The sequence below is a fragment of the Piliocolobus tephrosceles genome, chromosome 12 (assembly GCF_002776525.5).
Source record: "Piliocolobus tephrosceles isolate RC106 chromosome 12, ASM277652v3, whole genome shotgun sequence".
In the NCBI taxonomy this organism is placed as follows: Eukaryota; Metazoa; Chordata; class Mammalia; order Primates; family Cercopithecidae; genus Piliocolobus; species Piliocolobus tephrosceles.
The window spans coordinates 38,906,178-38,923,732 of record NC_045445.1 but is presented as its reverse complement, the minus strand read 5'-3'; the positions used below and the strand labels follow the sequence as shown (position 1 = coordinate 38,923,732).

At 38.8% G+C, this 17,555-nt stretch overlaps 1 protein-coding gene and 1 pseudogene across 2 annotated transcripts in view; one reads left to right on the top strand and one right to left on the bottom strand.

Moving 5' to 3' along the window:
* LRCH2 (leucine rich repeats and calponin homology domain containing 2) overlaps positions 1–17,555 on the bottom strand; it is a 134,653-nt gene that overhangs the window by 100,305 nt on the left and 16,793 nt on the right. The window lies entirely within an intron of this gene.
* On the top strand, positions 10,657–11,404 carry LOC111536650 (annotated as a pseudogene).

Here is a 17,555-nt window from a genome sequence, read left to right as displayed (position 1 = left end):
ATAAGCTCCCTTAGGGAATTTAATTAAATGTGCATTCATAAACTATTTTCTGGATGATTCCATGTATTTATTTACTAAATACCATTTAAAATTATAATTATTATTCTTATTTAATGGAGTTAAATCAAATAAAGAACAATAAATCTTGTTGGGAACAGGCCCCCAAATCTGGCCATGAACTGGCCCCAAAACCGGCCATTAACAAAATCTCTGCAGCACTGTGACATGTTCGTGATGGCCATGAAGCCCACGCTGGAAGGTTGTGGGCTTGCCGAAATAAGGGCAAGGAACACCTGGCCCACCCAGGGTGGAAAACCGCTTAAAGGTGTTCCTGAACCACAAACAATAGCATGAGCGATCTGTGCCTTAAGGAGATTCTCCTACCACAGATTACTAGTCAGACCCATCCCTTTATTTCAGTCCATCCCTTTGTTTCCTGCAAGGAATACTTTTAGTTAATCTATAATCTATAGAAACAATGCTTATCACTAGCTTGCTGTCAATAAATATGCAGGTAAATCTCTGTTCAAGGTTCTCAGCTCTGAAGGTTGTGAGACCCCTGATTTCCCACTCCACACTCTATATTTCTGTGTGTGTGTCTTTAATTCCTCTAGCGCCACTGGTTTAGGGTCTGCACAACCGAGCTGGTCTCGGCAAAACCTAATTCTTAGGTGTTTCAGATTTTAAATCAGTATGAACGTCCTTTTTAAAGTACTGAGTAAATACAGTAACAGTGCCAAAAAAAATACAACCATGGAAAGAAAGATGGGAAATAACACAAAACTATTTGTATCTTAATTTCTTGAACTATCTCACACTAACAGCATCTCATATTTTCCATCAAAAAAGTGAAGATTAACTTTTATATCACTATAATGAATAAAATTTAAACTGATTTAAAATGTTTATCTTGTGATATACAATAAAGGAGCATTTTAAACATTAAAAATCACTTAATTAACATGTATACTAGGGCAACTAGAAAAATATGATTAATAATGAACAAATAATTGAGAAATACATGCAAAACTGGTATTTTAATTGAGTTCCAGCAAAAAAATTAAATAAATAAAAATTCCACCTAAAAATTGGGGGAAAAAAACAGCTGGCTGTAGTTGGTAGCCGGTTGGGATTACATGCTACCCCATGTAATGGGAGGCCCAGGTTGGGGGATCGTTTGAGTCCAGGTGTTCCAGACCAGCCTGGGCAATATGGCAAAACCCTATCTTTACAAAAACATACAAAAAGTAGCTGGGCTTGGTGCATGTCTGTAGTTCCAGCTACTCTTAAGGTGGGAGGATGGTTTGAGCCCAGGAGGTTGAGGCTGCAGTGAGCCATGATCATGCCACTGCACTCATGCCTGGGTGACAGAGTGAGACCCTGTCTTTTTCAAAAAATAAAAATAAATAAAAATTGGAAAACTGCTCATTTATTCCTCCATGGGAGATTCACTTCACAATAGTTTCAAAGCCTATTTTCTTAGGCAACAAACAGCACTTGGGAAAAGACAATTATAAAATTATAAAAATGTTTCACCTTTTCCACATAAAAAAGGACATTAAAATGTGTATTTATCGTCCTATCGTAGGCTGAAGATATCAGATCCTAATTCTGGAACCTGTAAGTGTTATCTTATATGCTAAAGTTTTTACAGATGTAATTAAGAATCTTGTGATGAGATTAGCTTGCATCATCCATGTGGACTCTAAATGCCATCACATGTATCCTTGTAAGAGGAAAGCAGCGGGTAAACTACACAGACTGAAGAGGGGGTCACGTGGAGAAGGAGGCAGCCACTGGAATAATTCTGCCACACAATGCCAGTAGCCATCAGAAGCTGGAAGAGGCAAGGAATGGATTGTCCCCTAAAGCCTCCCCATAGAGAGTGCAGCCCTGCCAAAACCTTGATTTTAGCTCAATTAAATTCGCTTCTAACTTCCAGTCTCCAAACCTGTGAGTGACTAAATTTGTTTTTTAAATCATTAAGTTTGTGATAATTTCTTATGGCAGGCACAAGAAACTAATACACACCATAATGATAGTTTATTGGAATTAATAAGAGAATGATTGTAAATATTTTTAATTATATAGCTGTGTATTTTTTTCTTGTGCAGTATCGATACCTCAGTTAATTAGTATCCAAAGGGATAAGCACCTTTATAACCACTGAGTTGTTTTTCTTGTCTCATTTTTAATCATAAAATCCAGTATTGGCAGTAAATCAACAGTAGACAGATTGCTATGTACTGTTTACCGCCTTCCTTCAAGACATGCCTTGTAAAACTGCTGGGAGTCTATTAGAGACCTTGGTCAATAATTTAAGTAACCCAATCTAAATTATGTTCTGTATCACTCTTGAGCTTGAGAGATCAAGGAAGCTAGAGAAGGAGAGGAGTCAGATGGAATGGAAATCTGTTTGCTGTCTCCCAAGCTGCACCCACAGAGCCACAGATTGGTCTATCTGCTGCCCATTGCAATTCCTGGCCCACTGGCTACCATTTCTGCCAAATTTACAAAATGACTTTCAGAAATTATACTATTATACTGTACTAATTATAGTCTTATCGTATTCAGTGTACAAATGGGTAGAGAGAGTTTTTTGCACAAATTGTTAAACTTGAGTTTAAGTGCTGTTTAATAATATAGAGTACCATAGTCTCTCCTTTTTAAAAAAATCCTAGGTAATATTTGAAGGCCTGACACACTTTTACCTCTGGCCCTAAAAATGCCATCACATGTATCCTTATAAGAGGAAAGCAGAGGGAAATTAAACAGACACATTAAGGAGAGGGCCATGTGATTTTTACCTCTGATAAAATTCCTAATAACGAAGTGTGCTGTTTGAACACATCTTCATCATTACAGTAATCACCATAGAATTGTCTGCTTGAAGGAACATGGGAGTCAATGGAGAAATAATTTGAAATCAGAACTCTAACTTCACATCAAGAATAACCTAAGTGGAATTAAAGGAAATATTATATACAGACAACCTATATGCTAGATCACAATACCATGCACTTTGCATAGATTATTTCTAATCCTTTTAACAATTTTGTAAGGTAGTTACTGTTTCTCATTTAACATGTTGATATGGTTTGGCCGTGTCCCCACCAAAATCTCATCTTGAATTCCCACGTGTTGTGGGAGGGACCTGGTGGGAGTTAATTGAATCATAGGGGCAAGTCTTGCCCATGCTGTTCTCATGATAGTGAATAAGTCTCACAAGATCTGATGGTTTTAAAAAGGGGAGGTTCCCTGCACAAGCTCTATTCTCTTGTCTGCCACCATGTGAGATGTGCCTTTTACCTTCCACCAAGATTGTGAGGTCTCCTCAGCCACATGGAACTGTAAGTCCAATAAACCTCTTTCTTTTGTAAATTGCCCAGTCTCGAGTATGTTTTTATCTGCAGCATGAAAATGGACGAATACAGTAAATTGGTACCAGTAGAGTGGGGCACTGCTGAAAAGATAAACAAAAATGTGGAAGTGACTTTGAAACTGGGTAACAGGCAGAAGTTGGAACAGTTTGGAGGGCTCAGAAGAAGACAGGAAAATGTGGGAAAGTTTGGAACTCCCTAGAAACTTGTTGAATGGTTTTGACCAAAATGCTAATAATGATATGGACAATGAAATCAGGCTGAGGTGATCTCAGATGGAGATGAGGAACTTGTTGGGAACTGGAGCAAAGGTGACACTCTTGTTATGTTTTAGCAAAGAGACTGGTGGCATTTTGCCCCTGCCCGAGAGATTTGTGGAACTCTGAACTTGAGAGAGATGATTTAGAGTATCTGGTGGAAGAAATTTCTAGGCAGCAAAGCATTCAAGAGGTGACTTGGGTGTCGTTAAAAGCACTCAGTTTTAAAAGGGAAACAGCATACAAGTTTGGAAAATTTGCACCCTGACAATGTGATAGAAAAGAAAATCCCATTTTCTGAGGAGAAATTCAAGCTGGCTGCAGAAATTTGCATAAGTATCCAGGACCCAAATGTTAATCCCCAAGAAAATGGGGAAGATGTCTCCAGGGCATGTCAGAGGTCTTCACAGCAGCCCATCCCATCACAGGTCTGAAAGCCTAGGATGAAAAAAACAGTTTCGTGGGCCAGGCCCAGGGTCCCTGTACAGTGTGCAGGCTAGGGACTTGTTGCCCTGTGTCCCAGCCACTCCAGGCATGACTATAAGGGGCCAAGGTATAGCTTGGGCCGTGGCTTCAGAGGGTGCAAGCCCCAAGCCATGGCAGCTTCCATGTGGTGCTGAGCCTGTGGGTGCACAGAAGTCAAGAATTGAGGTTTGGGAACCTCTACCTAGATTTCAGAGAATGTATGGAAATGCCTGTATGTCCAGGCAGAACGTTGCTGCAGGGGTGGGGACCTCATGGAGAACCTCTGCTAGGGCAGTGCAGAAAGGAAATGTGGGGTCGGACCCTCCACACAAAGTCACCACTGGGGCACCGCCTAGTGGAGCTATGAGAAGAGGGCCACCGTTCTCCAGACCCCACAACGGTAGATCCACCGACAGCTTGCACCGTGCACCTGGAAAAGCCACAGACACCTGGTGCCAGCTTATGAAAGCAGCCAGGAGGGAGGCTGTACCCTGCTAAGCCACAGGGGCGGAGCTGCCCAAGACCATACGAACCCACCTCTTGCATCAGCAGGACCTGGATGTGAGACATGGAGTCAAAGGAGATTATTCTGGAACTTTAAGATCTGACTCCCCCACTGGATTTCAAACTTGCACAAGGCCTGTAGCCCCTTCATTTTGGCCAAATTCTCCCATTTGGAATGGCTGTATTTACCCGATGCCTGTATCCCCATTGTAACTAGGAAATAACTCACTTGCTTTTGATTTTACAGGCTCATAGCCAAAAGGGTCTTGCCTTGTCTCAGATGAGACTTTGGCATGTGTACTTTTGAGTCAATACTGAAATGAGTTAAGACTTTGTGTGACTGTTGGGAAGGTATGATTGGTTTTGAAATGTGAGGACATGAGATTTGAGAGGGGTCAAGGGCAGAATTATATGGTTTGGCTGTGTTCTCACTCAACTCTCCTCTTGAATTCCCATGTGTTGTGGGAGGGAACTGATGGAAAATAATTGAATCATAGGGGCAGGTCTTTCCCGTGCTGTTCTCATGACAGTAAGTCTCATGAGATCTGATGGTTTTAAAAAGGGGAGGTTCTCTGCACAAGCTCTGTTCTCTTGTCTGCCACCATGTGAGAAGTGCCTTTCACCTTCTGCCATGATTGTGAAGCCTCCCCAGCCATGTGGAACTGTAAGTCCAACAAATTTCTTTCTTTTGTAAATTGCCCAGTCTCAGGTATGTCTTTATCAGCAGCATGAAAACAGACTAATACACATATGAAGCAAAGATACACTCAATGACATGCCTTCCCAAAGCTAAAAAAAAATTAAAAGCTAGTAATAACTGACAGCGCTGGGATTCCAAACTCATGTGTCTTCAAAGTCTATGTTCTATGTGTGATTTTCCAGTCCTCTAACACACTACTGTGATCTTCTGTCCCACATCTCAAATATTCTGTCCCACTGCAACCACAAACCAGGGTCTGAAGAATTCTAAATCTCCTAACAACATCCACACACACCCCCAAGATTGCTTCTTGCAATAGGAGGCAGAATGTAAATCTTACTGCTAGGTTCAATTTTTGTTTCAGACAATAACGAACACGATTATAAAGCCCTTAGCTGTTCCTAATTTACCAATTCAAAATTGTTTCATCTGAGATGACACACAGCTTTCTCGGATACTTAAAAAGATGGGCTGTTATTACTTTTTCAATATTTTTAACCAATTCAGTAAACAAGTATTAAATAAAATTAGTCAAACAAATTTTGTCTAAAGGAGGATAACATCTTATAGACAAAATCATTGTGCTGAGTACCTGTCAAGAACTCTGAAGGGTCGGATTTTACCCTACTTGTAAGCCAGTATGTTAGCCTAACACTGTTGTATAGATGCTAGTAGAAAACATGAGACTCCTGTGTGAGAGACAGAGCCCTTTATTGCTCACAACACAGCAAGTGGCATGAACAGCATATTTGGCTCAGTTCCCCTTACTCCCCAAAATCTCATAGGGGCAACATTGATGGGCTCAGATGGATGCATACACATGCAATATTATCACATTATAGGAAAGGAACCTGAGCTGAGGGAACTCAAATCTTTTATCATAGTAAGCATGTCTGCCTTTTGTTCTAAGGGAGACATTATCTTTATTTTATTGGACTTAATTAAGCATGATTGTCTTTTGCTTTTGGAGAGAAATACTATCTAATTCGTCCTGCCTTTGCTTTGGTTTGTTTTTGTTTTATTTGTTTGCTTTTTAAGAAAGTATCTTGGTTTGTCGCCCAGGCTGGAGTGCAGTGGTGAGATCACAGCTCACTGCAGCCTTGATCTCCCAGGCTAAAGCGGTCCTATTGCCTCAACCTCCTAAGTAGCTGGGACTACAAGCATGCACCACCATGCTTGGCTATTTTTTTAAGAAACAGGGTCCTGGCCGGGAGCAGTGGCTCATATCTATAATCCCAACACTTTGGGAGGCCGAGGAGGGTGGATTGCTTGAGTCTAGGAGCTTGAGACCAGCCTGGGCAACATGGCAAAACCCCATTTCTACAAAAAATACAAAAAAATAGCCGGGTGTGGTGGCATGGACCTATAGTCCCAGCTACTTGGGAGGCTGAGGCAGGAGGATCACCTGAGCCTGGGGAGGTTGAGGCTGTGGTAAGCCGAGTGTGCCACTGCACTCCAGCCTGGGAAACAGAGCAAGACACTGTCTCCAAAAAAAAAAAAAAAAAAGGGTGGGGGGGACAGGGTCTTGCTATGTTGCCCAGGCTGGTCTCAAATTCCTGGGCTCAAGCAATCCTCCTGCCTTGGCCTCCTAAAGTGTTGGGATTACAGGTGTGAGCCACTGCATCCAGTCTGCACTTTGTTCTGAAGGCAAACAGTATGTTTATCTTGCAAAGCTGTTCACTGTACCAACATCATTGAACATACAGTTCAGAACACAGGGCAGTTAGTGCCTCACTTGTAAGATGTGCAGAAATACAAAGCCATGGTGAACTGCCTTTGAACAGTACCATTCCTTTTCTAGCAGGGCTTAGAAGTTGCAGCCTAACCACAGAAAACATGCAAGGTAAAATATTCAAATATCTTAATATCAAATTATCTGTGGTCCTGCATTTCCAGAGTCTGTGACAAAGGCAAGCAAATTCGGATCCTCACCTTGCAAGCCTCATTCTCCATATTTGCCAGGTAGCATCCTGACTTGACTCATAGCCTTTATCATCCATTTAACAAAATTCCATTAAACATTAACTATAAATTAAGCATGAGATGTTAGGGTAAATCAAAAGCTCAACCAGATACCAACTCTAGGTAATATCAATTCTTATTCCACTCCAACACCAAATAATTCCTGCTTAGATAGTAACACTTCAGTGAAAGAATGCAAAAAGAAAAACCTCCATTTAATTCTACTAAAATTGTAGTTTCTATAACATAAAGCTCTTGTGGCTAGACCAATACAGCATCATCCTTGGGGTATGTCTCAAAGTTCACAGAAGTCTCACTGACTAAAAAAGAGGGGAGACGAACACTAGACTGGATCTGAACTGCATTTCTGAATCCACTACTACCTATTAAATAGTGCCAAAATCACTTAATTCCTCACTATTTCAGAGCTATTGGTAATGACTAAATATTCTGCAACAACCTAAAATCCCTAGAAGAAATAATCAATAGAAATGAAGGGAAAATTGTCGACTTGTACATAATGACAGGTAATGTTCATAAAGATAGAAAATAAAATGATGGAAATTAGACCATTATATTCATTTCTTGTAACATAAAAAATATATAGCAGAAATATGTCTTCAGGAGAGTGCATAAAATCAACCAACTCAGATACTTATTTCCTAACATGAAAATGAAATAATTAAATTTTCTCTGTTCTTTGGTAACTATTAATATTATTACTCAGAGTTGAGCAGTTACAGTATATAAAATCTGATTAATATGTTCTTAAATGTTAGCAATTCCTCATCTATTTTTCTTTCTAAAAGAACTGTTAAGACTAGAAACAAACGCAGCAAGAAAACAGAAGGCACCACAGCTGTCTATCGACGCAAGGATGGAAAGTGTCTTTGAAATATTAGAGACTGATATTGGATGGAGCCTGATGGGAAATGACAACCCCATGGCTCTGGCATCTGCTTCAACAGATGCCCTTTGCAAAGACAGGTGATTTCTTGTTTCAGTATTCCCTAGAAGGGTGTTGTGCAGGACAAAATAATGAACAGTCTATAACACTGAGACCTTGTTGAACGAGTAAGATGTATGGATTACAGAATTTGTAAGCTACTCCATGATGAATTAAAATTTTAACCACAAGTGCAGCAGAGAGAAAAAATAACTTGTAGACACTGGAAAAAAAAATGAAGAAAAAATGCCTCAAAGTTAACAATTATGATAAAAAATAACAAGCAGATCTCACTGACCTGAAGCTACCAATAATGGAAGGCTTATTTTGAGCACAGGCACTTTGAGAAGGAAAGGTGCAAACAAAAACAGATATTGCAAGGGGAAACCACAGCTGCTAACCAGAGGGCAGATACGTGCATGCTCAGTAAAGAAAGAACTGTGAGTCTTACAACAATTAAGCCACGTAGAAAGACAAGACCTTATTTAAAAGAAGAGCGGGGGGGCAGCTCTATGCAGAGTTATCTGTAGGAAATTCTAGTAAGTTTTTCAGTTTCACCAAGAAATAATGACTAATGAATCACTGTAACAGCATTCAAACATCAAAGTGATATTTAAGAATGGTACTATACTTCGACCATTATAAAATTTATTATGTTTGTCATTTCAAATCAATGTAGTATTACTTATTAAATAGCTATTGAATAACTATATTTTCAAGACAAATACTATTGCTTTATCATATAACTTTTACTAAAATAAAATCCAGATGGAAGAAAAAGATAAACATGAAAATGAAGCTTTAAGAAAAACATTATAGTGACTAGTCACCTAATATTAGAATGGGGAAGGAGTTTCAAAGTGTTAATATAAAGAAAGAATTCACACATGAAAGATTTCTAGGTTAAGTTACATAAAAAGAAGGAAAAACTTCAGTCTATCAAAAAGCAAAAAGACACCAACAACTCATAGATAAAACCTGGGCCAAGGACATAAACAGTTGGAAAAACGAAAACTATCAATGACCAAGACGCATATGAAAATATCTTCAACCTCACTGTAATCAAAATAAATGTAAAAATTATGATAACATAATTTGTTCAGGTACGGTGGCCCACGACTGTATTCTCAGCACTTTGGGTGGTCAATGCCGGAGGATCACTTGAGGTCAGGAATTCAAGACCAGCCTAGCCAACATGATGAAACCCCGTCTCTACTAAAAATACAAAAAATAAAAATAAAAAATTAGCCAAGTGAGGTGGCGTGCGCCTGTAGTCCCAGCTACCCAGGAGGCTAAGGCAGGAGAATCGCTTGAACCCAGGAGGCAGAGGTTGCAGTGAGCCAAGATCGTGCCACTGAACTCTAGCCTGGGTGACATGGGTGACAGAGCAAGACTTCATCTCAAAAAAAAAAAAAAAAAAAAAAACCATAATTCATTAATCAAATGTAAAGGTTTTTAAAGATATTACTTGGTGTTGGCAAGGCTATTTTGAATTAGGCACTTCCATACATCATTGGTGGGAATACAAAATGAGGTAACTTTTCTGGAGTGCAATTTGGCAAAGTGAATCAAGGTCCCTAAAACTGTCCATAATCATTGATCCAATAATTCAATTAATAGCAATTTTTGATTGAAACCTAATAGAGATATGTAAAAAATATGCATATTTCAGGATTATTTAAAATAGTAAAAAGTTAGAAACAACTTAAATGTCCAACAATAAGATAAAGGCTAAACAATTTTTATATCCTTAACATGGAATATTCTGTAGCCTTTAAAAATCATATTATAGACTAGATTTCTTAGTATGGAAATATGCTCACAGTATAATAATTAGAGCATTTAAAATGTAAAGCTATATACACCAAATGCAGCAATAGTTTTCTTTAAAGATCCTACATAAATTTATAAAGACCTACAGGTATGTACAAGAGGATGAGTGTTGGGAATATAAAGGAAATATACCAAAACATTAATGTTTATTCAAGGTTGCTGGAATGAGAAGCAATTTGTATTTTCTTCCCTATGCTTCTATTTTCCAAATTTTCTACGATAAGCAAGCACCATTTTCGTTATATACATACAAATGGCCAAAAAGCATATGAAAAAATGAAAAATATGAAATGAAAAAATACTCAATATCACTAAGCATCAGAAAAGTACAAATTAAAACAGACAAAATTTTGAGACAGCCAATGTACCACCCTACACCAGTCAGAATGGCAATTACTAAAAAGTCAAAAAATAACAGTTGATGAGGATATGGAGAAAAGGGAACACTTATATATTGTTAGTGGGAATGTAAATTAGTACAACCCCTGAGGAAAACAGTATGACGATTTCTCAAAGAACTAAAAATAGAACTACCATTCCATCTGGCAATCCCACTACTAAGTATCTACCTAAAAGAAAAGAAATCATCCTCTTTTTCTGACTGGAACCATGGAGGGTGTAGAAGAGAAGATGAAGAAGGTTCCTGGTGTGCCAGAAACCCTTAAGAAAAAGTAAAGGAATTTTGCAGAGCTGAAGATCAAGTGACTGAGAAAGAAGTTTGACCAAAACATGCTTCGAAAGGCAAGGAGGAAGGTTATCTATGAAAAGGTGAAGCACTGTCACAACGAATATAGGCAGATGTACAGAACTGAATTTCGAATGGCAAGGATGGCAAGAAAAGCTGGAAACTTCTATGTACCTGCAGAACCCAAATCGGCATTTGTCGTCAGGATCAGAGGTATCAACGGTGTGAGCCCAAAGGTCCGAAAGGTGTTGCAGCTTCTTCACCTTCATCAAATCTTCAATGGAACCTCTGTGAAGCTCAACAAGGCTTCAATTAACATGCTGAAGATTGTAGAGCCATATATTGCATAGGGGGTACCCAAATTTGAAGTCAGTAAATGAACTCATCTACAAGTGTGGTTATGGCAAATTCACTAAGAAGCAAACTGCTTTGACAGACAACGCTTTGATTGCTCAATCTCTTAGCAAATATGGCATCATCTGCATGAAGGATCTGATTCATGAGATCTATACTGTTGGAAAATGCTTCAAAGAAGCAAATAACTTCCTCTGGCTCTTCAAATTATCTTCTCCATGAGGCAGAATGAAGAAAAAGACCACCCATTTTGTAGAAGGTGGAGATGCTGGCAACAGGGAGGACCAGATCAACAGACTATTTAGAAGAATGAGCTAAGGTGTCTACCATGATTATTTTTCCAAGCTGGTCAGTTAATAAACAGTACCTGCTCTCAAATTGAAAAAAAAAAAAGAAAGAAAGAAAAGAAATCATTATATTAAAAAGATACCTGCACTTATATGTTTATCGCAGCACTATTCACAATAGCAAAGATAAGGAATCAAGCTAAGTGTCCATCAATGGAAGACTTGGTTAAAAAATGGCCTGGCCAAAATGGTGAAACCCCATCTTTACTAAAAAAAGTACAAAAATTAGCTGGGCATGGTGGCAGGCACCTGTAATTCCAGCTACTCAGGAGGCTGAGGCAGGAGAGTTGCTTGACCCTGGCAGCGGAGGTTGCAGTGAGCCAAGATCGTGTCACTGCACTCCAGCCTGAGTGACAGATCGAGACTCCGTCTCAAAAAAAAAAAAAAGTGGCATATATATGTATACGTACATATATGTGTATACACACACATGCACACACACACCATGGAATATTAGTCATAAAAAAAAATAAAATCATATCTTTTTTTTGAGACAGGGTCTCACTCTGTCACCCAGGCTGGAGTGCAGCGGCATGATCATAGACCACTGTAGTCTCCATCTTCTGGGCATAAGCAATCCTCCTGACTCAGCCTCCCAAAGGCTGGGATTACAGGTGTGTGGTACCACACCCAACTAATTTTTTTATTTTTAGTAGAGACAAGATCTTGCTATGTTGCCCAGGCTGGTCCTAAACTCCAGAGCTCAAGTGATCCTCTTGACTCAGCCTCCCAGAGTGTTGGGGTTGTAGGCATGAGCCACTGTACCAAGCCAAAATCATGTCTTTTGCAGCAACATGGATGGAACTAGAGGCATTATCTTTGAAATAACTCATAAACAGAAAGTCAAATACCACATGTTCTCACTTATAAGTGGTAGTTAAATAATGTGTGCACATGGACATAGACAGTGGAATAAGAGACACTGGAGACTCAGAAACTCAGGAGGGTAGGAGGGGGTTGAGGGGTGAGAAATTACCTAATGGGTACAATGTACACTATTCGAGTGATGGTTACACTAATAGTCGAGACTTCGTCACTATATAATATATCCATGTAACAAAACTACACTTGTACCCCCAAACTCATAAAAATATTTTTTATTATACTTTAAGTTCTGGGATACATGTGCAGAATGTACAGGTTTGTTACATAGGTATACACGTGCCATGGTGGTTTGCTGCACTCATCAACCCATCATCCACATTAGGTATTTCTCCTAATGCTATCCCTCCCCTGGCCTCCTACCCAACAGGCCCGTGTGTGATGTTCCCCTCCCTGTGTCCATGTGTTCTCATTGTTCAACTCCCACTTATGAGTGAGAATATGTGGTGTTTGGTTTTCTGTTCCTGTGTTAGTTTGATGAGAATGATGGTTTGCAGCTTCATCCATGTCCCTGCAAAGGACAAGAGCTCATCCTTTTTTATAGCTATATACTATTCCATGGTATATATGTGCCACATTTTCTTTATCCAGTCTATCACTGATGGACATTTGGACTGATTCCAAGTCTTTGCTATTGTGAACAGTGCTGGAATAAAGATACGTGTGCATGTGTCTTTATAGTAGAATGATTTATAATGCTTTGGTTATATAACCAGTAATGGGATTGCTGGGTCAAATGGTATTTCTGGTTCTAGATCCTCAAGGAATTGCCACACTGTCTTCCACAATGGTTGTACTAATTTACACTCCCACCAACAGTGTAAAAGCGTTCCTATTTCTCCACATCCTCTCCAGCATCTGTTGTTTTGTGACTTTTTAATGATCATCATTCTAACTGGCATGAGATGGTATCTCATTGTGGTTTTGATTTGCATTTCTCTAATGACCTGTGATGATGAACTTTTTTTCTTATGTTTGTTGGCTGCATAAATGTCTTCTTTTGAGAAGTGTCTGTTCATATCCTTCACTCAGTTTTTTATGGGGTTGCAGTGAGCCGAGATTGGACCACTGCACTCCAGCCTGGGCAACAGACGGAACCCCCGTCTCAAAAAGTAAAAAGTAAATAAATAAAGTAATTAATTAAACAAAATCATGCTTTCATGTAACTTGTTTTTTAAAGCAAAAAAAAAAAACCCTAATATCTGAATTGTTATGATTAGTCTGATTAATGAAGTAACCAATGGCAAAACATGTATCTTGACCATCTCTAGTACATCAGAATTGATGATGTTCAATTAGTTTTGAGGCAGGAGAATAGGATCTGGAGGCAGGGCCATTTCACGCTGACTTCCTGGAACTAAACTGAAAGGAAAACCCTAACTTTCCACATCTAAGTAACAAAAGAACCAGAGACTAGGCCCTTTGCAAACCCCCACTATTTCTGCATGGCAGATGGGAAATAGAAAGTATCTCTGATTGGTTGCTTTTTGTAACCAATCAGACTTTTGCATAGGAGTGTAACTTTGTAACTTCACTTCAGCTTCTGATTGATTGTTTTTCGCAACCAATCAGACTGACTGCAGGCTAAGTCTTCATTAACACAGCAGTGCAGCTTTGTAACTTCACTTTAGGCTCTGTTCGGTCACTTTCCACAACCAATCAGATTGATTGGGGCCATCACTTCATTTATATGAGGTGAACACAAAGTGGCCAATGGGAATCCTCTAGCAGGGTATTTGGACCCAAGAAGATTCTGTATTGGGTCTGTGAGAGGCTGCTCAACCTGCTCCCACCCTGTAGAGTGTATTTTCCTTTTCGATAAATCTCAGCTTTTGCTGCTTCATTCTTTCCTTGCTTTGTGCATTTTGTCCAATTCTTTGTTCAAAACACTAAGAACCTGGACACCCTCCACTGGTAACAGTTTGACTTTGATCTGTCTGCCTAAGTCAAGGTCAACCAGCCACAGAAAATCAAGTAGATCTGTGTATACAATATACATTTTATTTGCATGTTAAGATATGTTAGTACCTTTCTACTGCATGAGAAAGGAAAGTCTAATATAATACGAGAAAGGTCTGCATCAAACTGACTCTCCAGGACAACTTCAGCAGCCTTTGGATTGCAAAACAAAAGTAGTCCTTCAGAAGAGTGGGAGAAAAAAAAACAAGTGCAAGCCACTGTACTAAACAAAACTAATTGCTTTATCTTTGATTTATTCAGATTAAGACTAATTTTATAGCTGCATACTGTACCCCCTAAAATAATACTGTATTTAGAGAGCAAGGACCATCCTTACTTGAGTTATCTGATAGCAAAGCACTAACCACTGAATCCTGAAATTAAAAGAATTTAGAATAAATTGACCAATTAAAAAGTAATGACAAATTTCACAAATTGGTCCAAAAGCATCCCATTTGTTTACATTAAGTGGTCAAGCAGCCCCTACACATCAGCACGGTGGCAGCTGCCAGAAAGACCAAATGGATACAGATGTTTTATTACTAACACAGACAGAGAAGGCATATCAGCATGGTATCAGCTCCCCATGTCCCTAGTCCTACAGGAGAAACCCAAACTGGAGGAACTAAATGAAAGACAACACACACAGTGGGTTGCTCTGTTGTTGAGGAGTCAATTCTAGACTGCAGCTATGTCATTTTATAGTCACAACTATGCCTGAAGGAAAGTCCCATGCCTCACCAAAATGAAAATAGGAAATAATAAGCTGCCTTGAGGCAGCCTCCTGTAAGATAGAGAGGTGGATAAGAAATGGCCTTGTGACAGCTCCTCACAAGTCTATCTTACCATGTACCAAGGAGGATCACAGAGTATTCCCCCAAGACTTGAGAGAGATTGTGGTTGAGCCATGCCTGTGTGGCCTATGTGGGAAAATGCAAGATCACCAAGGTGCCATGGCAGAGCCATTCTCCTACACACAAATAGTATAGGAAGTCAGTATATAAAATTATCACACTCTTTCCCATAATTTAAAGTTTAAAAATTTGAGAAGCATCTATTATAAACTATTGCAGAGAGTCATAGCACTGAACCAAACACTGTCGAGAATTTATACAGAGAATGCATTATCTGTCCTAAAGAAGTTTAAATTTCTCTGGGGAGAAAGCAATGTAAAGTCAGGAGCACAGATGCACCTGGTTGTTTATTAATATTAAACAGTAACTTAAACACCTAATGATAGAGGAATGGTTAAATAAGTTATGGTGCATCCATATATTTTTCTTCAGTGGAACGGTGGCATAAGGAAAACTTTCTGAAAGAACAACATAGAAGAAGAGTATACAGTGGACTACGATGGAAAGATGCTTAAGGCAACAATATTATATTGAAAAATGTGAGAAAGTTTAGTCATTCATGAGGCTTTTTGCAAGAGAAGAAGCAGTGACTATGGAGAGCTGCTGTGAGTACCTTTAAGCTCTGATCCTACTAAGGATGATAAACTTCGTAACTGCAAGGTAGCGGATTCTGGGATCTTAACTTTGCACATGGCAAATGGAGGAGAGCAGACAGTAAGAGGACAAAGTAAGACCAAGACATGCTAAAACACAATTTTAAATAATTCAGAGCTATACTACTGAGAAAACTCCTAAACCTAATCATGAAATGTCCATTTATCTCTCAATTTTTCTGGACTTCATCTACAAACATGATTTTCAAAATAAAATTTGTTAAAAGAACATACTAATCCTCAAAACATTTTGTAATTTAGTATTTTCAATGTCAAACTTATTTAACATCATAAACAGTACTTTCAAATCAATTTTAATGAATAGCTAACCTAAATATTTTTAAACAGCCAGCTACTCTAAAATAAAAACATATCTAGTGGCATAGTGTAAGAATATATAAAAACTACAGCAAATTTCCAAACTGTTAAAGCTTAATACTCATATCACTCATATCTCTGCTTATGAAGCAATAACAATGTATGTCTTTTCTCTAATTTTTTTCATTTTTAAAAATAACAAAACAATAAAAATAAAAATCAGGAAAACAATGAGAGGTTCAGATACATACCCAGAAGAACAGGGTATATATTTATGAAGAAGTGGAAAACACAGAGCAAAAGCAAAGGGACAAATTGTGCAGGGGGTCAAAAAGGCATCCATGGCAAGAAGCAGGCTTCATTGAACAAAATATGCTGAACAACTCCTATGTACCACACACTGTACTACTAGCTATTGGAGTGGCGACAAAGTCACCATACTCAAATAACTCTAAAACCAACAAAAAGGGAAGTGCAAACAAATAACCCATATTTCTTTAATTCAACAATGCATATTTTCTTCTAATGCTAACGTTTTTGAAATCTATGTATGCATTTACTGAGGCGGTGTTTATTTGTCAGAAAAGTTATTAAATTGATGGTGCATACTAGGGTGAAGGAAATATATTCACTGCAATACAAAATCACAGCGGCTATAATAGAGGTATAGAGTAATCACTGTATGTAGAAGATGAGGGGTAAGGGAAAAGACAAAGGCATGATCTGGGATACAAAGAATCAATAGGAGTTTACCAGGTAGAAAGTAGAAGGATATTAACAGAAAAAAACTATAAAAAACCCCTGAGGCATGGAACAGCATGATACTTTCAATGAGCAGCACATATTATAGTTTGATAGGCTGGAATATAGAGGTCCGAGGCAGTATGAGACTAAACTGAAGTGCAGGTAGGTCAGGAATGCAAACTGGGTTCATCTTACATTAAAAAACCAAACAATACATATGGAACCAAAAAAGAGCCCGCATTGCCAAGACAATCCTAAGTCAAAAGGACAAAGCCGGAGGCGTCACGCTACCTGACTTCAAACTATACTACAAGGCTACAGTAACCAAAACAGCATGGTACTGGTACCAAAACAGAGATATAGACCAATGGAACAGAACGGAGCCCTCAGAAATAATGCCACACATCTACAACCATCTGATCTTTGACAAACCTGACAAAAACAAGAAATGGGGAAAGGATTCCCTATTTAATAAATGGTGCTGGGAAAATTGGCTAGCCATAAGTAGAAAGCTGAAACTGGATCCTTTCCTTACTCCTTATACGAAGATTAATTCAAGATGGATTAGAGACTTAAATGTTAGACCTAATACCATAAAAACCCTAGAAGAAAATCTAGGTAGTACCATTCAGGACATAGGCATGGGCAAGGACTTCATGTCTAAAACACCAAAAGCAACGGCAGCAAAAGCCAAAATTGACAAATGGGATCT